The sequence below is a fragment of the Hylobates moloch genome, unplaced genomic scaffold, assembly GCF_009828535.3.
Source record: "Hylobates moloch isolate HMO894 unplaced genomic scaffold, HMol_V3 SCAFFOLD_21, whole genome shotgun sequence".
NCBI classification, from domain to species: Eukaryota; Metazoa; Chordata; class Mammalia; order Primates; family Hylobatidae; genus Hylobates; species Hylobates moloch.
In genome coordinates this window covers 22,333,058-22,359,778 of record NW_026652296.1, presented here as the reverse complement: position 1 = coordinate 22,359,778, position 26,721 = coordinate 22,333,058, and the positions used below count along the sequence as shown (strand labels likewise).

The 26,721-nt window shown below is 43.2% G+C and overlaps 1 long non-coding RNA gene across 1 annotated transcript in view; it reads right to left on the bottom strand.

The window, feature by feature from the left end:
- The window catches only part of LOC131382216 (uncharacterized), a 28,207-nt gene extending 4,109 nt beyond the window's left edge, over window positions 1–24,098 (bottom strand). The window contains exons 1-3 of the long non-coding RNA XR_009211490.1: window positions 21,153–24,098; window positions 19,644–19,734; window positions 17,857–18,085 (exon numbers count right to left, since the gene is read on the bottom strand). This is a non-coding gene — a long non-coding RNA (uncharacterized LOC131382216). The remainder of the gene's footprint in view (window positions 1–17,856; window positions 18,086–19,643; window positions 19,735–21,152) is intronic.
- Window positions 24,099–26,721: the final 2,623 nt, after the last annotated feature.

Below are 26,721 nucleotides of genomic sequence, written 5' to 3'. Positions count from 1 at the left end.
TTGGTGCTACAAACTCTGTATTGATTAGGCTTCCTACCTTCAAATTTTAGCATCCACTCTGGTTAGTATAGGCAGAAAAGTGGTTTGTTAAAGGACATTAGATTGTTCTCAAATGGTTGGGAGGAGAAACAGAGTTGAGGCTGAGCTTCCAAACTGGTCACAGGGGTTAATCAGATGCAGACCACACCAGGACATATAAGCTCACTTTCTCATTAGCCCTACTGATTTTTTAAGGTATTCTATCATACACCAGGATCAACAATACTTATAAAATTCCATTGTCTTTACTATTTAAGATTGCAACACTTATTTAGTGTTCAATTATCTGCTTGTGAAATACTTCTTAGCCCAGTGCTTCTCAAACTGCAATGTGCCTATGAATCCCCTGAGCATCTTATTAAAATGCAGATTCTGATGGAGCAGGTCTGGGGAGGAGCTGAGAATCTAACCATCTCCCAGGTATTTCCAATGCTGCTGGTCCTTGAGTAACAAAATCAAGTAAACTTTGTGAGAGTAAGAAATTTCTCACTGCTATATAACCCCCTAGAACAGTGCCTGGCACATAGTAGGTGCACAGTTAGACATTTATCACATGAATGGATTTGGCCCATAGATCCAACATGGTCCAGCTTCGCCCTCCATCCAGCACTGTGTGAATTGTTGGTCCACAGAATGTTCAGTGGTCTGGAGCCCAGGAGAGAAAACTGGAAATTTCTCGAAAGCCAAGTAGTGACAGAAAATGATTCAGTCGCTGATATGGTTTTGCTGTGTCCCCACCCAAATCTCATTTTGAATTGTAGTTCCCATAATCCTCAAGTATTGTGGGACAGACCCAGTGGGAAGTAATTGAATCATGGAGGTGGTTACCCCCATGCTGTTCTTGCAATAGTGAGTGAGTTCTCGTGAGATTTAATGGTTTTTTTGTTTGTCTGGTTTTTTTTAGATGGAGTCTTGCTTTGTCACCCAGGCTGGAGTCCAGTGGCACAATCTTGGCTCACCGCAACCTCTGCCTCCCAGGCTCAAGCGATTCTCCTGTCTTGGCCTCCCGAGTAGCTGGGATTACAGGCACCTGCCACCATGCGCAGCTAACTGTATTTTTAGTAAAGAAGGGGTTTCACCATGTTGGTCAGGCTGGTCTTGAACTCCTGACCTCAAGTGATCCACCCGGCTCAGCCTCCCAAAGTGCTGGGATTACAGGCGTGAGCCACTGCACCCAGCTGAGATCTGATGGTTGTATAAGGTGCTTTTCCCCTTCTGCTCCGCACTTCTCCTTCCTGCTGCCCTGTGAAAAACGTTAACTTTCTCCTCCTTCTCCTTCCGTGATGATTGTAAGTTTCCTGAGGTCTTCCCAGCCATGCGGAACTGTGAGTCAATTAAACTTACTTCCTTTATAAATTACCCAGTCTTGGGTGTGTCTGCATAGCAGTGTGAAAACAGATGAATACAGTCATCTTGTTGAGGTCAAGTGGCCAATTTTTGCAACATTGCTAGATCAGGGTCTCAATGAAAAACCCCCTTTTAGGGAGAAGGCACAAATTTCCCATATAGAAAAATTCTAAGTAATGTATGTAAACACTGCCCTGCAAGAATTGGGGAGCACAACTCTCTGCCCCTTAAGTATGGGCTACACCTAGTGACTTGCTTCCAAAGAATAGAGTATGGAAGAGTGATGGGGAGTAAATTTATCGAGAAACCTGACAAATACTACATTAGCCAGGTGATCAAGGTTAAGATACTCAATGATAAGTCATGTTGATAGTAGGCATCTTAGTTCAGGCTACTCTAACAAATTACCATAGACTGAGGGACTTAAACCACAAACCTTTGTTCTCACAGTTTTAGAGGCTGGAAGTCTGGGATCGGGATGCCAGCATGGCCAGAGAGGGCCCTCCTCTGTGTGGCAGGCTGCTGACTTCCCACTGTGTCTTCACATGGTGGGGAGCAAAGAGAGGGAAGCAAGCTCTCTCATGTCTTGTCTTCTGATGGCACTGTTTAATCCAGGTTAGCGTAAAGCTGCCTTATTTTGAAGTTCAGCCTAAAGATTCCTCTTTACATCGTGAACTATAACCTAAATGGAGTTGTAAACAGACCATACCCTACTCTTGTGCCAATCACCGAGTTTTGGCCAATCAAAAGTGGCCAACTGTTTAAACCGTTCAAATAAGGCAAACATAGAGCTGTAACCAATCTGGCTGTTTCTGTACCTCACTGCTGTTTTCTGCACATCACCTAACTTTTTCTGTCCATAAATCTTTTACCACCACATGCTGTGCTGGACTCTCTTGAGCCTGCTCTGGTTCAGGAAGCTGCCAATTCACGAATTGTTCTTGTTCCAGTAAACTCTTTTAAATTTAATTTAGCTTAAGTTTTTCTTTTGGCTGGATGTGGTGGCTCACGCCTCTAATCCCAGCACTTTGGGAGGCCAAGGTGGGTGGATCACCTGAGGTCAGGGGTTAGAGACCACCAGCCTGGCCAACATGGTGAAACCTTGTCTCTACTAAAAAAATACAAAAATTTGCCAGGTGTTGGGGTGGGCACCTGTAATCCCAGCTATGTGGGAGGTTGAGACAGGAGAATTGCTTGAACCCGGGAGGCAGAGGTTACAGTGGGCCAAGGTCACACCACTGCACTCCAGCCTGGGCGACAGAGAGAGATTCCGTCTCAAAAAAAAAAAAAAAAAATGTTTCTTTTAAACTTAGAAAAAGTTTTTCATCCATTGGCAGAATGTAGACGATCAGAAGTCACCAATTATCTGCACAGGAAATCGTGGGCCAGAAAGAAAGGTCATCAGCTCAGTCCTCCCCAGCAGATGGCGATAGCAGTTAATTTGTTGGTGGCTACTTTGAACTTCGGAGCCAGCAGAATCTACGTAATAGGGTTTCAAACGCCTTTCAGAACCGATCTTGTATCACAGATGCAGGAAGAGAGTTTAGGTTTTCCTCTTTATTGTGTCTTCTTTAGGAATGAAATCCTCATTGACACATTAGTGGGTGACTGGTATTTAATGAGAGGCATCAGAATGCTGTGATTGAAGAATTTAAATTCCTCATCAGGGTCAGGAGCAGTGGCTCACACCTATAATAATCCCAGCACTTTGGAGGCCGAGGCAGAAGGATTGCTTGAACCCAGAAGTTAAACACCAGTCTGAGCAACACAGCAAAACCCTGACTCTTAAAAAAAAAAAAAAAAAAAAAGCCCCATCAGGGAAACACATCCCCAGCTCAGACTCCTCACACAATAAAAATAACACCAGGGCTGGTCCCCACACTCCTCCAGCTACGCTCCCAAAGGCTGCTTCCGGTCTCCTAATGGACTTCGCTCTGCTCCTGAACACAGGGCTCTGTGAAGGTCCCTCAGGCTCAAACCTGGGCCCTCTTCTCTTTTTCTGCCCTCTGGCTGTTTTTAAAAAGATGTTCTCACATTCCTAGGGGATGTCCGCCTCCAAAACTTTGAAGACTATCCCCGATTGTCCTGTTTCCAGTCCAGCCTTCTCTTCTGAGATGCTGGCCTGTCCCCTAACAGCAGGCTTGATGTCCGCTTCAGACTAACTGGATTTAGGGAGCTGCACCCAGCTAGTGTGCCAGGGGAAAGGTAGAGGCATCCTGGGGATTTCTCCTGGAGTCTGGTGCGTAAATTCCCCCACAGCGCATCCAGCTGGGCCTGCATCTCCCAGCCCGCAGGGGAACGCTGGTAGTAAAACACAGCAGAACAGACGGCTGCTTTATGGGCCAGAAGAAAACGATTTCCCACCTGAGGCCACTAAAGAATCTAAGGCTCAATTCTCTACTTTCCCTTAGAGAAGGCTTTCCTCCCGTCTCAAGTGATCTCATGGGACCATTAGAACAGACAGAGCGGAGAAATCCCAGGGCCAGTTGGGCTGTTTTTAAAAGAATGTTCTCACCATCTCACCCTGGAATGGAGGGTTCAGCCCAGAGCTATCACCTGCATCGTCTAGATCCCATCAAGCCCAGCTTTCGGTCCCACCCTTCCACACCACTGCTAGCTTTCTAGGACCTGCAGTTCAATCAAAAGTAGCTCTCACCCCGGAGGTGGAGGTTGCAGTGCACCGAGATCGCACCATTGCATTCCAGCCTGAGCGACAGAGCAAGACTCCATCTCAAAAAAAAAAAAAAAAAAAAAAGTAGTTCTCTAAGAACTGCCCCTGCACACTGCCACATTAAGAGTCAACATCAAATGGCTGAAATGAAAAACACAGATAAAATCAAAGTGTTGGCAAGAACATGGAATAAATGGAAAGCGTGTGCCCTGTTGGTGGGAGTGTATCTTCATCAGTTTGGGCTGCTATAACAAATTACCATAGCTATATGGTATATGCTATAACAAATCACCATTACATAGGGGGTTAGGGTTTCCACATATGAATTTTGGCTATAGTCTCAGCTACTCTGGAGGCCAAGGCAGGAGGATCATTTCAGCCCAAGTGTTCAAGTCCAACCTTGGCAACATAGTGAGACCTTGTCTCAAAAAAAAAAAAAAAAGCACTGCATAATATTCCATTGGATGACTATTTCCCAGTTTGTTCAACTATCCCCCATTGATAGACATCCAGTTCTTCACCACTATAAACATATGAATTGAAACATAAACACTTAGTCCACAGAATATTTATAATTTGCATAGTAGAGTACAAAGTGGTACAACCATTGGAGGACTGTTTGGCAGGATGTACCTGCTAAAGTTGAACATGCATGATGAGCCCCATGATCCAGGAAGTCCACTTTTCAGTATGTACTCAACAGAAATGCCTACATCTATTCAACAAAAGATGCATACAGGTATGTTCATAAAGCAGTTTTCATAATAGCTCCCAAGTGGAAATAACCCAAACATTCAGCAACAGTAGATAGATAAATGGTGGCACATTCACACAATGGAATATTAAACAGCAATGAGCATGAATGAACTACAACCACACGCCACCACATGGGTGAATCCTGCAAACAGGATGCTAAGTGAAAGATGCCTGGCATAATTTCATCGATACAAAATTCAAAAGAAGGCAAACCTACCTTATAGAAGCAAAAGTTGGACAAGTGGTCAGACTTCAAGGTGGGGTGAGGGATAATAACTAGAAAAGGATGTGAGGAAGCTTCTGGGGTTTTGGTGATGTTCTGCTTCTTGATCCACGTACTGGTTACATTGGTGAGCTCACTTTAAGAACATCTGTCTCTCCAGATACTTGTCTGTGTATATGTTATACTTCAAAATAAAAGTATCTATCTGAAGGGTATGTCTGTATTTATGAGACTCCTTATAGTGTCTTTGATTACTTAGGCTCACAATAAACAAAGTACCATTTTTCAGATTTTTTTCATCCATATATATCAAGATTTACATTGTGTACAGCTGCTTATTATGGCACTGTTTGTAATAGCAAAATAATAACAAAACAAAAATGAAAGAAACCTCTATGGTCCTTAATAGGATATTGGTAGTTATATTATGGTATACAGCTATGCAAAGGAATACTATGCAGCCATTAAAAAGAATGAAAGATTGAGGCCCATCTATGTGTGCAGATGTAGAAGAATGTGACGAATTATTAGGTGGAAATAGTAGACTGCAGAACAGTAGGTACAGTATTATCTTCTTTACTTTCATGAATGCATGCTTATATGTGTATAGGAAATTGCTAAGAGGTTACCTAAGATACTGAAACAGAAGTTACCTCTGGAGAATGGAAATGAAGCATTGGTAAGGCTGGAAAATTTTTACTTTCCTTCTTGTGCCATTGTACATTATTTGTGTATATATATATATATATATATTTTTTTTTTTTTTTTTTGAGACAGAGTCTCGCTCTGTCGCCCAGGCTGGAGTGCAGTGGCGCAATCTCGGCTCACTGCAAGCTCTGCCTCCCAGGTTTTGCGCCATTCTCCTGCCTCAGCCTCCCGAGCAGCTGGGACCACAGGCACCCGCCACCACACCCGGCTAATTTTTTGTATTTTTAGTTAGCCAGGATGGTCTCGATCTTCCTGACCTCGTGATCCGCCCGCCTCGGCCTTCCAAAGTGCTGGGATTACAAGCGTGAGCCACCGCGCCTGGCCCATTATTTGTATATTTTTAAGCAAGCAAATACTACTCTTTAAAAGTAAATTATCTGGCCAAATGCAGTGGCTCACACCTAGCATTTTGGGAGGCCAAGATGGGAGGATTGCTTGAGGCCAGGAGTTTGAGACCATCCTGGGTGGCATAGGGGGACCCTGTCTCTACAAAAAAAAAAAAATTAATTTAATTTAATTTAATTTAAAAATGAATTTTTAAATGTATTAATTTCCTATTGCTGCTGTAACAAATTAGCCACAAACTGAGTAACTTTAAACAACATGAACTTATTATCTTTTAGTTTCGGAGGTCAAGAGGGCTGTATTCCTTTAGGAAGCTCTGGGGGAGAATCTGTTCCCTTCTTTGTTCAGCTGCTAGAGGCTGCTTACCTTCGTTGGCCTGCGGCCACTTCCCCCATCTTCAAAACCAGCAGCCAAGCATCTTCTCTCCTCTCTGACCTCTACTTCTGGCCTTACATCTTCTTTAACTCTGATCCTTCTGCTTTTCTCTCATAAGGACCCTTGTGATTGCACTGAGCCCACCCAAATAATGCACGATAATCTCCCCGTCTCAAAATCCTTAACTTAATCACACCTGCAAAGTCCATTCACCATGCGAAGTAACATACTCATAGGTTCAGGGAATTAGGACATGGACATCTTTGGTGAGCCCATTGTTCAACCTACCACAAATGTATATCAAAGCAGTTTAGGCACACATTTAAAAAAATCAAATGTGCGAAAGGGCTTATCATAAGAAGCAGTGGTCTCAGAAGTACCACTTTTAATTCCTTAAATGTTTCTGGTTTTAGTTCCTTTGATGGATAGCTCAAGATCTCAAATAGTGTTCCTACATCATTTTTTTAATTTACCAATTTTCTAAAAATTTGCTGAGTACATGAGGACTTAGCTTGTCACCCCATTTTCCTTTCCTCTCTCAAAATACTATGTAACATAATATTTTTTGTTTCTCTACTGGTATGCTTGTAATTTTAGATGATATATTCACACATATTTTGTGCTCTATCAACTATACCTATGTGACTTTCCTTTACTCACCGTGTGACCTTGGTGGGTCTCTCTGAGCCCAAGTTTCCACATCTAAAAAAGTCGCAAATACGCAGTAGTCTCACTAGCTGGCTGTCCACCGAACCATTTCTCTTTCCTCCTGGACACATGGTTGAACTACATTTCCCAGCACCCCTTGCAATTAATTGTGGCCCATGTGACTGAGTTCTGACAAATCCATAAACACCACCTGTATGATCCCCGCTACCTCTCTCTCTCTCTCTCTCTCTTTCTCTCTCTGTATCTATCTATCTACCTATCTCTATCTCTCTCAATCTCTCTCGTCCCCCCTCAGCCAGCTGGATGTCAATATGTTGACACCCAAGGTGACTTGGGATAAATGTGTTGAAGATGGCAGAGCCTCCAGCAGCAGTCTAGGTCCCTGAATGATTGTATGGAGCAGAGCTTCTCCCACCCCCAACTCTGGCATGTGGGCTTTGCAAGAGCAGAAATAAACCTGTCACAGTCACTGAGATTTGGGGATTTAAACATTAAACAGGAGCTAGTGTTGGTTTTAATTGGTACAGAAAGTATAGCAACCCATGAGACTACTGAATTACTTAAATGTATGTAAGTATATTAAGGTTTGTAAGTTGCTTAACCTACAGTAAATGCTCAACAAATGGAAACTATTATCATTAGTAACACACTCCTTGGACATCAGGGTTCTCCCCTGCTTCCCCTCCCAGAGACTTTCTAGTTTGCCCTGTTCAGTTAACTCTTCCTTTCCCTCAGCAAGAAAATATGTGCCTATCTAACACCATAAATAATCAAATAATCTCTCCTTGTTCAGAATGCAGCTCCACAATTCAATTGGCAACCGATCATGTGGTATTTTCAACTGCTATTTAAATATTTTGCTATCTAATTTCTCCTAGTTTTATGTCTAACCTCCCTAAGTAGATTATAATTGCCTTGAGGGCAGGAAACAGATATTACATGTCTTTGTATCACCCACGGCTCAATGCAGTACTGAGTCGGGCACTTAATATGTATCTGGTGATTTGATTTGAAGTCTCTTGTCACTTAACCTAGTGATCCAATCTTTTCCCAAGTTATGGGCTGCCCTAGGCTTTTATCATATAGCTCCTTCAATTTATAGCCAGCTGTTAATTATCTCCAGATCCTTGCCGCTGCAATTCTGTGCATGCTCAGCTGTCCCCACCTTTCACTTTAATTTCTCCTGTTCAGATCCCAGAGCCGCCTGCAAAGGATATCTCGCCCTGTTCTCACTGATGATGGTTCTAAGCTGTCCACTGGGGCTTTGAAAGGTACTTGGGAGGTAAACGAGCCATGAAATGTTAACCCAGGAGGGCGGAAACCCAGGGCAGCAGGAAGTAAGAGAGGACCTTGAGGGTCTCCATTTTGCGGGGTGCTCAAGAGCCAAAGGGAAGGGAGGCCCTGGCAGGTTGAGGTGACCTTTACTGTAGTTAACACTTTGGTGAGTTTCCTTAACAACTTCCCATTTCCGAAGAGCCTGGACATGGTTGAGGTCTTGCAGAGAACAAGTAGAGAGTGGGGTGGTTTCAACTGAAATAGTCCCTGTCACTCTAACAGTCCAATATTTGTAGTTACTTCTCACTATGGATTCAGTTGTGGTACCCCCAAAAAAGATATGCTGGCCAGGCGGGGTGGCTCATACCTGTAATCCCAGCACTTTGGGAGGCCAAGGGCAAGTGGATCACTTGAGGTCAGAAGTTTGAGACCAGCCTAGTCAACATGGTGAAACCCCGTCTCTTCTAAAAATACAAAAATTAGCCAGGCGTGGTGGCGGGCATCTGTAGTCCCAGCTACTCAAGAGGCTGAGGCACAAGAATCACTTAAACCTGGGAGGTGGAGGTTGCAGTGAGCCGAGATCACACCACTGCACTCCAGCCTGGGCGACAGAGCAAGACTCCATCTCAATAAATAAATAAACAATCAAAAAAGATATGCTGAAGCTGTAACCTCCAGGACCTCAAAATGTGATCTTATTTGGAATAGGCTCTTGATAGAGGTAATCAAATTAAAATGAAATCATCAGGATGGGCTCTAATCCAATATGACTTGTGTCCTTATAAAAAAAGGAAAATTTGGACACAGATGCAGCTACACGCAGAGGGGAGGCGATGTGAAGACAGCTATGTGATGCTGGAGGCAGAGACTGGACTGATGCAGCTGCCATTCCAGGCATGCGTGAGGCTGCTGGAAGCTAGGAAGATGCAAGGAAGGATTCCACCCAGAGTCTCAAAAGGAGCATGGCCTGTGGGCACCTTGACTTCTGACTTCTAGCCTTCAGGACTGAGAGACAATCCATTTTTGTTGTTTTAAGTAACCCAGTTTGTGGGGACGTGGGGGTGGTTAAGAAAGGGTCTCACTCTGTCGTCTAGCAGGCTGGAGTGCAGTGGTGCAATCATGGCTCACTGCAGCCTCAACCTCCTGAATTGAAGTAATCCTCCAATCTCAGCCTCCTGAGTAGCTGGGACTACAGGCATGTGCCACCATACCCAGCTAATTTTTTGGTGTTTTGTAGAGATAGCATCTTCCTATGTTGCCCGGGCTAGTCTTGAACTCCTGAGCTCAAGCTATCCTCCTACCTTGGCCTCCCAAAGTGCTGGGATTACAGGCATGAGCTACTGTGCCTGGTCTAGTTTGTGGTATTTTTTATGGCAGCCCAAGAAAACGAATACACTTACGTTCCCTTATCCATGCTTCCTTTCCCATATCCATAAAGGGGCACCTAATATCAACCTCTCAAGAGTGGGAGGGTTTTTAGCTGAAATAAAGATTTAAGTTAGCCATGCAAAAGTCAGCTTCTCACTGAGTTTCCAAAATAACTGCAGCCGTTCCAAGTATTCTTTTGAGAGGAAAACCTTTAGAAGTGTTCCCTGGGAGATGGGCTCCCAGGTTGCCAAGCCCTTTTCTGGAGGGAATGTTCCAGACTCAGCTCTCTTGGGACTTTCCCTGCTGTCTGTACGAGTCTCAGACGTGCTGAGGCAGAGAATCAGATGGTAGTGGCTGCTGATGTTTGGTGCCCAATGGTCTGGATAAATTCTTTTTGTTTCCATTAGAACATTCAGTTTCCCCAGTCTATGTGCTCTTGGGAGGTGGGGAGAGAAAATCCACTCATTCCACAAATATTTATTGAGCCAGCACTGTATGCCAAGTGCTGTCATTGTGCTTGGGATTTATCAGTAAACAAAACAGATCCAAAAAATTCCCACCTTTACAAACATTACATTCTAGTGTGGGAAGAGACAGGCAATAATAAATGAGAACAAAAGTTAATTAGATAGTAGGTTAAGAGATGATAATGGTTATGGGAGAAAATAGAACAGAGTTATAATCCAATCTTTATCCATTTTGTTGCTCAAATTGTCCCAGCTTTAGTCGTTAGAAATGACTTCAAGATGGCCCCTACATCCTTTGGCTATGTCCCTGTATTAGCCTGTTTTCATACTGCTATAAAGAACTGCCCAAGACTGGGTAATTTATAAAGGAAGGAGGTTTAATTGACTCACAGCTTGGCATGGCTGGGGAAGCCTCAGGAAACTTACAATTATGGTAGAAGGCAAAGAGGAAGCAAGGCACCTCTTCACAAGGTGGCAGGAGGGAGAAGTGCTGAGCAAAGGGGGAAGAGCCCCTTATAAAACCATCAGATCTTGTGAGAACTCACTCACTATCATGAGAACAGCATGGGGGAAACTGCTCCTGTGATTCAATTACCTCCACCTGGTCTTTCCCTTGACACATGGGGATTATGGGGATTACAATTCAAGATGAGATTTGAATGGGAACACAAAGCCTAACCATATCAGGCCCCATCATTTTCTGAGCACTTCCTCACTCTAGCACAATAGTATGTGTGCCAGGTTCATCTTTTACTTCCCCTGCTCAAGACTTGCAATCTCCAAGGAACTCTAGTTCCTTTTATTGAAAAATGGTATTTGGAAACCAAGATCTGGGTGCTAGAAGTCTAGATGTGCTCACTGCTACTGGGATGCCATTGCCTCTAGGCCTTCTGAGAGGACAGAACTAGAAACTACATAGGACAATTACTAACAAGCATACACATACAGCCATATTTATTTCTATATTTATGCATCTGTATAAGTGTTCCAAACCATGGGTTCATACTGATATTTCTGATACTCATCCAACACCACACAGGATTCATTCTAGCTCTTTCCTTATTTCTAACTTTTTTTCCAACAGTGAGAACCCTGGCTCTAATTATCCACAATCTGCTTTCCTTTTTGTTCAATCCAAATAGACACATATTGACTAAACAGAGCACAATATTTGTATGCAATTCTTTTTATCTTTAACCTACAATATACAGTCAAAATTCTGTCTTCCAAAGTTGCTTAGTTCTTTTATTCCCCACATCCTTCAGTGGGATTATCTCAGTCATTTGTAACACAGGTTCATTTGCTATAGCTTATATGCCATTTGGGGTTTCTCCCACGTATCCTGGTTGGTTTTGATGACTTATTTGTTTACTGGGCATGTGAAACATTACTATGGTTCTGACAGTCAAGGCTATACAAAAAGGTGTACTCGCCAGCATTTGGCATTACCTTTTTTTTTTAATTTTAGCCATCCTAATAGGAGAATAATGGTATCTCACTGTGGCTTTAATCTACATTATCCTAAGAGCTAATGATGTTGAGCATCTTTGGTGAGTTATCTAATCAAGCATTTTACAGATTTTCTCATTGGATTATTTATTATCTTAATGTTGAGTCTAAAGAAGTTATGTGTGTATGTGTACACACACACACACACATATATATATATATATTCTAGATACAAGTGGTTTTTTTTTTGTTTGTTTGTTTGTTTGTTTGTTTGTTTTGAGACGGAGTCTTTCTCTGTCCCCCAGGCTGGAGTGCAGTGGCGCGATCTCGGCTCACCGCAACCTCCACCTCCTGGGTTCACGCCATTCTCCTGCCTCAGCCTCCCGAGTAGCTGGGAATACAGGCGCCCGCCAACACGCCCGGCTAATTTTTTGTGTTTTTAGTAGAGACGAGGTTTCACCGTGTTAGCCAGGATGGTCTCGATCTCCTGACCTCGTGATCCGCCCGCCTCAGCCTCCCAAAGTGCTGGGTTTACAGGCTTGAGCCACCGCGCCCGGCTTGATACAAGTCTTTTGTCAGATACATGAATTGGCACGTTTTCTCCCAGTTTGTGGCCTGACATTTCATTCTCTTAAAAAGGCTGTTCATAGATTGCAAGTTTTTAATTTTGATGAAGTCCAACTTATTAATTATTTTTCTTTCATGGCTTGTGTTTTTGGTGTAATATCTAAGAAATCTTTACCAAGACCTAGGTTTTCTTTTGTGTTTTCTTCTAAAAGTTTTATAGTTTTGCATTTTATATTTAGATCTATGATTCATTTTGGGTTAATTTTTGCATACAGTGTACAGTTTGGGTGAAGGTTTATTTTTTGGCCTGTGGATGTCCAATTGTGCCACCAATATTTTGGGGGAGCACTGTTCTTTCTCCATGGAGTCGCTTTTGAAACTTTTTCAAGAATCAGTTGCCCATATTTGCCTGGATCTATTTCTGGACTCTCTACTCTGTTCCCTGGGTCTGTGAGTCTGTTCCTCCGATACCCCTGTCTTTATTGCTGTTGTTATTACAAAGTAAGTCTTAAAATCAGGTTTTAAGACTTTAAATCATCAAAACCAACCAGGATATGTGGGAGAAACCCCAAATGGCATATAAGCTATAGCAAATGAACCTGTGTTACAAATGACTGAGATAATCCCACTGAAGGATGTGGGGAATAAAAGAACTAAGCAACTTTGGAAGACAGAATTTTGACTGTATATTGTAGGTTAAAGATAAACCTGATTTCTCCAACTTTAGTCTTCATTTCCAAAATTCTTTTAACATTTGTAGCTCTTTTCCCTTTAAGAGTACACTTTAGAATCAGCTCATCTATATTTACAAAAACTCCTGCTGGAACTTTGATAGGAATTATATTAAACATATAAATAAATTTGGAGAGGACTGTCATCTTTGCTGTGTTGAGTCATCCAATCTGTGAATGCAGGTTGTCTCTCCTTTTATCTGGGTCTTTGATTTCATAGCACTTCATAGTTTTCAGTACACAGATGCTGTACATGTTTTGTTAAATTTATACCTAAGTACTGCATCTTTTGGAGCTATTATAAATGGCGCTGCATTATTAATTTCAGTTTGCAATTGTTCATTGCTAATTTACAGAAATATGACTGATTTTTCCATGTCAACCTCTCACTGTCTGACTATAATTTGTTATTCTCTTACTATACTACTGGATTCCATTTATTAATCTTTTATAGAAAATTTTATTTTAATATTCATAGATGAAATTAGCCTGTGAATTTCTTTCTGCTATCTTGTCAGGTTTGGATATTTGTAGCTTCATAAAAATAACTAGGCAGTTTATCTTGTTTCTCTCTATGCTCTGGAACTTTGATGAGCTTTGGAATTACCTTACTGAAAGAAACTATGAAGTCCTCTTGGATGACTTCCTCAACTAATTCCATAGTTATCAATCTGTTCAGGTTTTCCATTTCTTCTTGAGTCAGTTTTGGTAATTTGTATTATTTAAGCTTACTTCGGTTTTAAATCAAGTTACATTTCAAGGGGACTAACATTGAATTGCGTTAAATATGTTTTTATAATTTTTTTCTCCCTTTTATCTTTATAATGTATAATATCATGCAATAGTCAAAAAGAAAAAGTGAATCTATATATGCTGACACAGAAAGATCCACAAGACAATTTTTAAAAGCACGTTTCAGAAAAACAGAGAATCAATTTTTTAACAGAAAATCTTATTTTGAAATTAGAACTCTGATTTCCATATACAAAACTGATGTAAAGGGGTCTGAAAAGATACCCACGAATAACTACTTGATAGCAGTATCATCTTTAGACTGAAGCCAGAAGGATCCCTGCCTTGGGCTTTGATTTTAGAGGAACCCGCTCAAGTTCCCTCCAGATGCACCGTATCCCACAGGGAATATGCCAGAGGGACGTGCCTGTCTACAGCCACCACCCTCCTCCCAGATCAGGCTTCATGTGCCTGGAACCCTAGAATTCCTTTCCAGGGCCTGTGAGGGGCTCACCTCATTATGTCCTCTTGGGAATGGAGTGCACCACTCTCGTGACCACTGCTAGGCCCAACCAGTAACTAATGAGTGGCTGTTTGAGGAGGGTGTGGAGGAATTTGAATGTGCAGGTTGGAGTCTCCACACACATGTGCATAAGGAGGCCATCATGGTATAGACAGAGCTGGGCGTGGGAAGGAAAGGGAGGCCTTACTGCCACATCCTGGCAAGGAACTGGGGAAAAGTCTAGACAATCTAAATCCAAATCTGGCTTTCCAGTTCATTATGAAGGTATATTTGTCCAGATAGGAGGATAGAACATTTTTATTCAACTGTTTGTTAGCTGCGTTTACAGAAACTATCAGACATATATAGGAATTACATTAAACCTACCCATCCTCAGTTTGATTGCCCCGCCAATGTCACAAGCACGTCTTATTTATCACGTTACTTCTAGGGAGAGGTTGGGACTTGAGGGGAAACAGGAGAAAAGGGGTGTTATGGGTTGAATTATGTACCCCCAAATTCATATGTCAAATCCCTAAATCCCAGTACCTCTGAATGTGATTGTATTTGGAGTTGTGCCCTTTAAAGGGGTGATTAAGTTAAAATGAGGCCACTAGGGTGGGTCCTAATGCAATCTCAGTTCACTGCAACCTCTGCCTCCCTGGTTCAAGTGATTCTTGTGCCTCAGCCTCCTGAGCAGCTGGTATTACAAGCATGCACCACCACACCTAGCTAATTTTTGTATTTTTAGTAGAGATGAGGTTTCCTCATTTTGACCAGGCTGGTCTCGAACTCCTGACCTCAAACGATCCACCTGCCTCAGCCTCCCAATGTGCTGGGATTACTGGCATGAGCCACTGTGCCTGGACATGATGTCCTTATAAGAACAGGAAATCTGGGCACACACAGAGACGTCAGGGCACTTGTGTACAGAGGTACAACCCTGTGAAGAGGCAACAAGAGAGTGGCCATCCACAAGCCAAGGAGAGAGGCCTCAGAAAAAAACCCAATCTCTATCACAGACTTCAAGTCTCTAGAACTCTGAGAGTATAAATTTCTCTTGTTTAAGCCACCCAGTCTGGTATTGTGTTAGGGCAGTCCTAGCAAACTAATACAGAGGACTTTAGCTTTTTGCTCTATTATTGCTTACTTGACTTTTGTTTCTTATGCACATATATCCATGCATTATTAATGTAATTAAGAAATAACATTTGTGGGAGTAGGTATGAAAACGAAATACGTGTTAAAATGTTCTCTTCTCATGCTTATTTTTCTATTCTCATTTCTAATCGTGCCTTCTACGCCTGTGTGTGTGTATGTGTATGTGTGTGTGTGTGTGTGTGTGTGTCCCTTGATTAGGCTAGATAGTGGCCTAATCTGTTCCACTATGTGGTTTTTTTCCACTATGGGTCAGCTCTTCAATTGATCAATTCTACTTTTATTTTGTTTTCTGATTCATTAATTTCTGCATGCCTTCATTCTGTTCTTCTTTTCTTAGATTTATTTTATTGCTCATTTTCTATCTTTCTCGGTTGAATGCTTGATTCATTTATCTTTTTCTTTTTCTTTTCAGAAATACATGTTTAACTGATGAATTTTTCCCAGGACTTTTTCCTCCCTCTTCAAACCCCGGTTCTTCGGACAGATTTGGCAATAGCTTTGTAAGTGGTATTAGAAATAGTTGGCTGGGCGTGGTGGCTCATGCCTGTAATCCCAGCACTTTGGGAGACCAGTGCAGGTAGATCGCTTGAGCTCAGGGGTTTGATACCAGCCTGGCCAACATAGCGAAACCCTGTCTCTACAAAAAATACAAAAATTATTTCCCAAGCATAGTGGCATGCACCTGTAGTCCCAGCTACTTGGGAGGCTGAGATCGAGGGTGTCTTAAGCCCAGGAGGCAGAGGCCACAGTGAGCCATAATTGCACCACTGCACTCAGCCTGGGTGACAGAGTGAGACCCTATTTCAATCAATCAATAGAAATAATTGTCTATGATAATTAAAAACAGGATTTTTATTTATTTATTTATTTTTCATTTTCCCTTTAGGCGTATTTAATATTCTCCCCCCAGGCCGATCATTCTCAATGTACGAACATGTGTGCACATGTTACTAAGACAATTACCATGTTAATGAAATATTCAATTTGAAAAAGAAAAAGAAATGTAAGTGTTTAATACTGAATTTTCCTTTCAATATGATTTTAGCTCTATCTCATCACTTGACACATAGTGTTTTCCTTTTTTTCCTCAATCTGGCTTGAACTGGCAATTTTGACTTACTCTTGTTCTCAAATGGGGTTGAAGAGGGGGTTTTAAATTTTTCATGTGGTTGGGTTTTTGTCTCATTTCTACTTTTGTTTTAATTTCTGGTTTTATTGCTTGGTGGTCGGAGGCCTCTACTATTTCTATGATGGGGAAAGCTACTAATATTTTCTTTATAACCATAGTGAATTAGTCCATTTTCACACGCTATCAAGAAATAGCCGAGACTCGGTAATTTATAAAGGAAAGAAGTTTCATTGACTCACAGTTCTGCATGGCTGGGGAGGCCCTAGGAAACTTACAATCATGGCAGAAGGCGAAGGGGAAGCAAGCTTGGACCTTCTCACACGGTGGCAGGAGAGAGAAGAGTGAGGAGTGAAGGGGGAAGAACCCCTTATAAAACCATCAGATCTTGTGAGAACTCACTATCATGAGAACAGCATGGGGAAAACCGCCCTCATGATCCAGTCACCTCCCACCAGCTCTCTCCCTAGACAGGTGAGGATTATGGGGATTACAATTCAAGATGAGATTTGGGTGGAGACCGTATTTCCATAGTCAAATTTTATCAATGCTTTCATGGGTGTTTCAATAGGAGGTATATTTTCTCTCTCTCTTTTTTCTCTTTTTTTTTTTTTTTTTTTTGGAGATGGAGTCTCACTGTCACCCAGGTTGAAGTGCAGTGATGTGATCTCGGCTCACCACAATCTCCACCTCCTGGGTTCAAGCAGTTCTCCTGCCTCAGCCTCCTGAGTAGTTGGGATTACAGGCATGTGCCACCACATCCAGCTAATTTTTGTATTTTTAGTAGAGATGGGGTTTCACCATGTTGGCCAGGCTGGTCTTGAACCCCTAACCTCAAGTGATCCACCCACCTAGGCCTCCCAAAGTGCTGGGATTACAGGCATGAGCCACCACACCCAACCCAGAGGTATATTTTCTGATTGCGGGATACACAATGCAATATTATCTCTTACATCAATCTGATGAGTTATTTGATTCAGATCTTCCAAATTACTGTGTGACCTGTGGCTTATGCTAAAACCTTGGGCCACCCTTTATCCAATGTGGTTCAGTCCATTTACCTCTGCTCAGCCAGCCTTGTGCAAAGGTGATGTCAGAGTGTGGTCCCATCTCTCCTCTCTCTACCTTACCCTCAGGCTGTTGGTTTGGGTTAGCAGCCTAGCTCAGAGAACATAAGGGCTGCAAGATCACTGGATCCTCTTTACAGCCCAGGTTCCCGCCATGCTGGGGCTTGAAGACAAGCTCAGGGAGTGACCTTCTCTGATTCTCCAAGCCCACTTCTGCCCTGAGTTATCATATTTCCGGTAAAGGTGTGGGCCAGACCCTTCAGGACTCTGCCACTTACTTTTAAGGATCTTGTGTCCACTTGAGATCTGGGGGATAAGTAGGGGCAGTTGAGATCTTCCTTAAGTTTTTCGCAAATATCTCTGAGTCTGCAAAGATACACTTGCCAATTTGCTCAGATCTGCCACATTCATTATAGACAGCATGCTCTTCCATAATTTGCTCTGCTATTTTGTTGTTGTTGTTGTTGTTGTTGCTGCTGCTGCTGCTGCTGCTGCTGCTGCTGCTGCCTGCAACAAAACAGGGTGGGGTAGGGTCTCACTCTGCCATCTTTTCCTCCTCATATTTATCTCTGCCAATTGCTTCTGACTGTTGCCACATTCTATGAAAGCTGACAGCTAGATTCTCACCAAATTGAGAGACTGTGTGTTGAATCGTCTGATTCAAAATAAATGCCATTCATTCTGTGTATAGCTGGAGCACCTCAAAGGTCACTCTGAAACTGGAGTTCAGCAGGAGGCCTGTGTGCCTGCTGGTGACGACAGACTGGGCATGCGTGTTAAGATGCGGTGGAGAAAGAACACAGTGCCTTCACATCTTAAGTCACAAGAATAGACAGATGCTCCCAGTTGTGTCTCACCCAGGCGACTCCGCATGGCCTCCAGGTGAGCAGCAGCCAGGCTTTACTGGTTTAATGATGTTCTTTTTCGCTTCCTCTGCAACATCAGGGAGTTTATTGAGTTGTATATAAATACAGTATTTTCACTGGTCATGGCAGCTCATGCCTGTAGTCCCAGCACTTTGGGAGGCTGAGGTGGTAGATCACTTGAGCCCCAGAAGTCCAGGAACAGCCTGGGCAACATAGTGAGAACCCATCTCTACAAAATAATTTAAAAATTTTTTAACTTAAAAAATTTAAAAATTAAACATAGTATTTTCAAAGTTTCCTTGCTTTTCCTTTAATGTTTTACGTTTCACTTTCTCCTTTCCATTTTGTTCTTTTTATTCTGTCTCCTGATCGTGTAACAAATATGTAAGCACCAGTATTTCTAATGTCCAGGAGGTACTTTTATGACTCCACTTTCCCTTGAACAAGACTTTATTAGCTCTTTCATTATAATCTTTTTTTTTTTTTTTTTTTGAGACGGAGTCTTGCTCTGTCGCCCAGGCTGGAGGGCAGTGTCGCGATCTCGGCTCACTGCAAGCTCCGCCTCCCGGGTTCACGCCATTTTCCTGCCTCAGCCTCCCGAGTAGCTGGGACTACAGGCACCCGCCACCATGCCAGGCTATTTTTTTGTATTTTTAGTAGAGACGGGGTTTCACCGTGTTAGCCAGGATGGTGTTGATCTCCTGACCTCGTGATCCGCCCGCCTCGGCCTCCCAAAGTGCTGGGATTACAGGCTTGAGCCACCGCGCCCGGCCTCGTTTTAATTCTTACCTCCTCCTCACAGTCTGTCTTTTACAAAAACATCTATTTTTTTAAATTATTTACTATTATAAAAAAAGGCTAGAGGGCTTAAATTTATCTCATACTTGACCATGCAGAAAGTTGATTTTTGATATGGGTACAAGTCAGAGTGCACCCTACCCCAATTTTTCTAGTTGATTCCAAAGTCCCTTTACAAAGGAGAAACTTAAGGCTAGGTGTTTGTTAATTGTCTTCCCTTCACCTCCTTATCTATAGAAGTTGGTATTAGCCCAGAGGACTCTTTTGTTTATTTTAACTGGCAATTACGATGTGAAAACCTTCCATATGTGTATCAGTCAGGTTTCACCAGGTTATGCTGCAGGACAAACAATCCCAAGATCTTAGCACCTTCCCACCACCATGGCCTATTTCTCACTCACATTGTACATCAGCTGTAGCTCTGCCCCATGCCCTCTTCATTCTGGGATCCAGGCTACAGGAGCAGCTGTTACCTGGAACATTGGCATTATCCTGGCAGAGGGAAAAGAGAAATGGCAGAACCATCTTATTGCTCTTAAAGTTTCTGTTCAGGAGCACCAGGCCACTTCCACTCATCTTTCATTGGCTAAAGTAAATCCCATGGCTGCACCTAATGTCAACGTCCTGGGAAATAGAATCCTCCAGCAAGGGTGATTTGTAGGGAAAGCCCAGTAGGAAGGACTGATGTGGAGTGGCTGCAAATGTTTTGAATAAATAATGCAGTCTACCAGAAGAACAAATAAGCAATCTACTATCTCTGCATTAATCTTGCACTTATTTCATTGTCCCTTGCATGTGTGTTTTATGAAATATTACAGACATACAGAAAAGTGCATAAAACATCACTATATACTATAATGAATGTGAATCAGAGGGCTGGTCCATATTGAGTTGAACACATCTTTTTTTTCTTCTTCTTTTTCCTTTTTTTTTGAGACAGAGTCTCACTCTGTCACTCAGGCTGGAGTGCAGTGGTGCAATCTCAGCTCACTGCAACCTCTGCCTCCCAGGTTCAGGCGATTCTCCTGCCTCAGCCTCCCGAGTAGCTGGGATTACAGGCACACGCCACCACAACCAGCTAATTTTCATATTTTTAGTAGAGAAAGGGTTTCGCCATGTTGGCCAGGCTGGTCTCGAACTCTTGACCTCAGGTGATCTGCCCACCTCGGCCTCCCAAAATGCTGGGATTACCAGCATGAGTCACCGTGCCTGGCCGAACACACCTTTTTATGTACAGAAGGTAGAACTTATCTTCTGCAAAGTGCCAGAGGGTCATTACAATGATTCAAGAAGTTTGTGAGTCCAAATTATAGTTATTGTCTAGAGAATCTCAGCTGTCCTTCTGACCCCAGAGCCTTGACTCTGTGTATCAGAGTTGCAGATGAGCTTCCTGATTAATGTGATGGGCTGGCAGCTACTCAACCTGGCCATGGATCACCTCCTCCCAGCATGCACCAGTGAAAAGCAATGCCTGTTCATCTTACATGCACCATTTCCCTCCAGCTGCTCCTCTGGATTTGAGCTTGGCCTGTGTCTTCCCAGGACAATAACATGAAGGAATTCACAAACATAATGTTGGCAGAGGCCAGACACAAAAGACCATATGCTATACGATGCCATTTATGTAACATTCAAAAATAGGCAAAACTAATCTGTGTCATTAAAAGTCAGTTAGCAGTTTCCTTTGTAGGAGTGCTGACTGAATGGGAGATTGAGGGGGTGCTTCCAGGGTGCAAGGAATGTTATTTCTTGATCTGGGTGTTTACATGTTTGTGTCCGTCTTGTGAAAATTCTTTGAGCTGTACAACATATGATTTGTGCATTTTTGCGTATGTGTTAGATATTAAACTTTTAAAAAATATATTGGGTAAAAAGTGCTCAGAAATGCTGTTTTTATAATCATTACTTACCTGTCATCTAAGAAAGTCAATGTGTGTAAACTATGAAAAGTGATTTCTGGCTGGGCGTGGTGGCTCACATCTGTAATCCCAGCGCTTTGTGTGGCCGAGGTGGGAGGATGGTTTGAGACCAGGAGTTTGAGGCTGCAGTGAACTATGATTGCGCCACTGCACTCCAGCCTGGGCAACAGAGACCACAGCAAAAAAAAAAAAAAAAAATTCTCATAATTTCTGTTTATTGGCTGAAGTGATCTCATGACAATCATACCCAGTTGAGCCTTTGCACTAAACATAGTTATATCAGTTGGGAATTAAATTCAACTGCAGGGAACCAAAAAAAAAAAAAAACAAACAAAAACAAATAAAAGTGTCTCAGTCAAGACAGAGATTGTTTTTCTTAATGAGGAATATGAAGAAAGGCAGTCCAGAGCTAACAGGGCAGCACCATGGACATCAGGTACCCAGTCTCCTTCTAGCTTTTCTCTCCACCATCCTGAGAATGTGACCTTCTTCCTCATGCTCCCAAGGGGGATGCTGTGCTCCAGTCATCATGACCACGTTCCAGGAGGAAAGAAAGAGAGGTCAAAGAGCAAAATGGACAAGTTAGACAAGTCTAATCCCTTTTAAAGAGTTTTTCCAGGAGCCCACCTCTTCCTGATTCAGATGTGGTCGCCCAGCAGCCTCCTACCATGCAGGCAGCTACTCCAGGACCCAGTTCCTGCAGTGCATGGCAGCCAGCAGCACCACAAGGCCAGCAGCTTCCTGCAGTGTCCCCACCTTTGGCGATTTTGTAGCAGAGTGCCTCTAGTGAGACACCACTCTGTGAATGGCTTTCTCTCACTCCATAGAGGACAGTTTCCTGGCAAGTTCCAGAGGACAGATTTCTAGCAGATTCTACCAACAAACACTGCAGTGGCTTCTCTGCCATCCAGGGAACCACAGCTGTGCCCTCTGCAACAAAGTCTGGATCTCAGCCTTGCGAGAATGGGCGTAGGGAGTTGGGGGAAACTTTATCTTAACCCTAAGAATGTGGCTGCTCTTTATTTTTTTATTTTATTTTTGAGACAAGGGCTCTCTCTGTCACCCAGGCTGGAATGCAGTGGCACAGTCTTGGCTCATTGCAACCTCTGCCTGCTAAGCTCAAGCGATCCTCCCACCTCAGTCTCCCAGGTAGCTGGGACTACAGGCACACACCATGCCCAGCTAATTTTATTTTTTATAGAAATGAGGTCTTGCTGTGTTGCCCAGGCTGGTCTGGAACTCCTGGGCTCAAGTGATCCTCCTGGTTCAGCTCCTAAAGTGCTGGGATTACAGGCATGAGCCACTGTGCCCGGCCTATTACTATTTTAACAGTTCTTGGTTTGCTCTTCAGAAAACTGGGCCGGGGTTTTCTCTTCACCTTGCAGAGTGAATCATCTGTGGCTTAGGAACACCAAAGTGAATTCTAACTCCTGTGAGGTCCTGGGGCATCCAGAAAAGTCACTATGAAGTGATAGGAGGATAGCGGTGGGAAAGGCCCGGTTCCAAAGAGGAAAGAGGAGGTACCAAGTGCTCCTGGTAGATGTGAGCTTGAATTCACCAAAGCCCAGCTGTTGAGTTTCTGCAGAAAGAAAACTCCGTTGAAAGCGCAGCCTGCAGCGCCATCTTTTGGCCATGCCTGGGAGTGTCACAGCTGGAAGGAACACTGTAGACGACTGGTCACCCAGGATGCTGGTGACCCCTGAAAGTTCTTAGGCACACTCTCAGAGGTACGACTCAGCGGGTTTGGAGGATTCACATATTTATCAAATCCCTCAGAGTGTTTGTTCTCATGTAAGTCTTTCAGTAATTCCCTACCTCCCCCCATCTGGAAACCCTATTTTAAAGTTGTCAACAGGCCAGGCACAGTGGCTCACACCTGTAATCCTAGCATTTGGGAGGCCAAGGTGGTCAGGAGTTCAAGATCAGCCTAGCCAACATGGTGAAACCCTGTCTCTACTAAAAACACAAAAATTAGCCGGGCGTGGTGGCACATGCCTGTAATCCCAGCTACTCGGGAGGCTGTGGCAGGAGAATCGCTTAAACCCGGGAGGCGGAGGTTGCAGTGAGCGGAGATCGTGCCACTGTACTCCAGCCTGGGGGACAGAGTGAGACTCCATCTGAAAAAAACATAAATAAATAAATAAATAGATAAAGAAAGTTGTCAACAAAAATGTGCACAAGGCTGTGATACGCAGTGAATAGGTCACTGTGGTGCTCCTGTCCAAAACGCTTAACCCAAATCTAACCATGAGGAAACATCAGTCAAACCCAAAGAGGAACTTTCTACGACGCGACTAGCCTTCACTCTTAAAAAATGTCGAGGTCATGAAATACAAAGTAAGGCTGGGGAAATGTTACCGACTCAAGGAGACTCAGAGACGGGGCAAATGAATGCAGGAGGTGATCAGAGATTTTGTTTTGTTATATACGACATTGTGGGAAAATTGACAAAATCTGAATATGGTCTGATCATTAGATAATAGTATTGTACCAATGTTAATTTCATGATTTTGATAATTTTGCTATATTTGTATATTTGTATTAATTTGTATCAATTGTACTATATTTGTACAATTATAGTATAATGGTATATAGGAGAATGTCCTTGCTTTTAAAGAATGCACACTGAAGTATTAAGGGGTAAAGGGCCAATAAGTCTGCATTTGACTCACAAACAGTTCAGGGGGAAATACATATATACATGTTTATATGTTTCTATGTGTGTACATATACATCAATGTATATATTTTTGTTTTGTCTTGTTTTGTTTTTTGTTTTGAGACGGAGTCTCACTCTATTGCCCAGGCTGGAGTGCAGTGGCACAATCTCTGCTCACTGCAACCTCCACCTCCCAGGTTCAAGCAATTCTCCTGCCTCAGTCTCCCAAGTAGCTGGGACTACAGGCGCGTGCCACCATGACTGGCTAATTTTTTTTTTTTTTTTTTTGTATTTTTAGTAGAGGTGAGGTTTCACCGTGTTAGCCAGGATGGTCTTGATCTCCTGACCTCGTGATCCACCCGCCTTGGCCTCCCAAAGTGCTGGAATTACATGCGTGAGCCACTGCGCCCGGCCCTGTTTTTTTCTTTCTGTATTTGTAATCTTCGTGAAAGGTATTCAGGAATTCTTTGTGCTACTTTTGCAACTTTTCTAAAGTCTAAAATTATTTTTTTAATGAGAAGTGAATTTTTTCACAAGCCTCCTGAAAAACAGCGTTATAATGCCACCATTCAATTACATGGTAAGACAGTAACACCCCACCTTTCTATGGAGCCCTTGGTAGGTGCCAGGCATGTGCTAATTTGAGGTTTATCTCATTGAATCCTCACAGCAATCCTAAGAAGGTGATGCTATCATTACCCCCAATTTTCAGATGAGGACACCTTCAGCTCAGAGAGATGAAGTGACTTGCCCAGGGTCACACAGCCAGTAAGTGATGAAACTGTGTGGCTGTGCTCTCTGAATCCAGAGTAATTTAAAAAGTCCAAGTAGCAGCACATAGGATCCACAACACTGGATGGCAGGGGTCGCGCTGTTCAGAGGACTGGGGGCCGCTCCCATGGCTGCAGGTCGAACTCTACAACCACCTTCAAATGTGCCTGGGCCTTTGCTATGCCTCCGCCCACCCTCCTGCTGCTCCTGGCATGTCCTGCTCACTGTCTCCACCAGTCCGTCTCCTACTTCCTCTTCTGGAATAGACTATCTCTTCCTCCATGTCTCCTTCCCAAGCCCTCTACCTGGGAGAACACTCTCCCTGCTCTGTGGTTCCACAGCCCTATACCTGTCCCTTTCTCAGGGACTATCACACTCTTTTTTTTTTTTTTTTTTTTTTGACAGAGTCTCACTGTATTGCCCAGGCTGGAGTGCAGTAGTGCAGTTTCAGCTCACCACAACCTCCGCCTCCCAGGTTCAAGTGATTCTCCTGCCTCAGCCTCCCGAGTAGCTGGAATTACAGGCGCGTGCCACCACGCCTGGCTAATTTTTGTATTTTTAGTAGACGGGTTTTGACATGTTGGCCAGGCTGGACTCGAACTCCTGACTTCAGATGATCCGCCTGCCTTGGCCTCCCAAAGTGCTGGGATTACAAGACCACCCATTGCTCCCCCAGTTTCATTGGCTCAGCCACCACGCCCAGCAGACTATCCCACTCTTTACCTCCTGCTGCAATTCCCCTGGCAAAGCAGAAGAGTGTAGCTGTAGCTAGCTCCAGCTGGGGACTCAGCCAGGCCTGGATCCAAAACCTGGCTCTACCCATCACTGGCTGGCTGATCTTGGGCAAGTCACTCGCCTTTCTTAGCATTTGTGTTAGTCTGTTCTGCATTCCTATAAAGGAATACCTGTGACTGGGCAATCTGTAAAGAAAAGAGGTTTATTGCTGGGTGCAGTGGCTCACGCCTGTAATCCCAGCACTTTCAGAGGCCGAGGTGGGTGGATCATGAGGTCAGGAGACCGAGACCATCCTGGCTAACATGGTGAAATCCCATCTCTACTAAAAATACAAAAAATTAGCTGGGCGTGGTGGTGGACGCCTGTAGTCCCAGCTACTTGGCAGGCTGAGGCAGGCGAATGGTGTGAACCCAGGAGGCGGAGCTTGCAGTGAGCCAAGATCGCACCACTGCACTCCAGCCTGGGTGACAGAGCGAGACTCCGTCTCAAAAAAAAAATAAAATAAAATTTTAAAAAAGAGATTTATTTGGCTAACAGTTCTTCAGGCTGTACAAGCATGGCACCAGCATCTGCTCAGCTTCTGGTGAGGCCTCAGAAGCTTCCGATTGTGGTAGAAGGCAAAGGAAGAGCAGGCACATCACATAGCAAGAGAGGGAGCAAAGAGAGAGGAGGAGGTGCAGACTCCTTTAAACAACCTGCTCTCTCGCAAACTAACAGCAAGAACTCACTCATTACCCTGGGGAGGGCACCAAGCCACTTAAGAGGGATCCATCCCAATGACCCAGACACCTCCCAGCAGGCTCCATGTCCAACATTAGAGATCACATTTCACCATGAGATATGGAGGGGACAAATATTCAAACTGTATCAGCATCTTTTAAGTCAAACAGAGGTATTATAACCCAATTCATTATAAAGAGTTGTTGGGCATTTAACATAACATCTGACAAGCAACAAGTACTTAATAAGTGTTAGCTACTATTTTTATGTCCTATCTCCATAATGACTGCTTTACATTTTTTTCACAAAAATTAGTTATAAGCATGTGTTGAAGTTTTATTTTAAGCTTGTCACAAAGCCAAGTCAGTAGTTCCCTTTTGTTATGGATATTTCAAAGGAAAAGAGAATGGTTGGATAATCATTATTAAACTGAATACAAGACAAAGAATGTATGATAATCATCCAAGTGTTTGGGTAGCTAATTTCCCCAAAGAGGTTTTAATCTTGTTAAAGTTTATCAGAAAATTGCTTAAGCGTTTATCAGGAATGCTCATGTCCTCCCAGAAGGAGGTTGTGAATTGTTCTATTCACGAAAGTGTTCTATTCCAGGCTGTGATTGGGACGTTCTTCTTAATCATACCCATAAGAACCGGCAGAGCACCGTGTCTCACTCCTA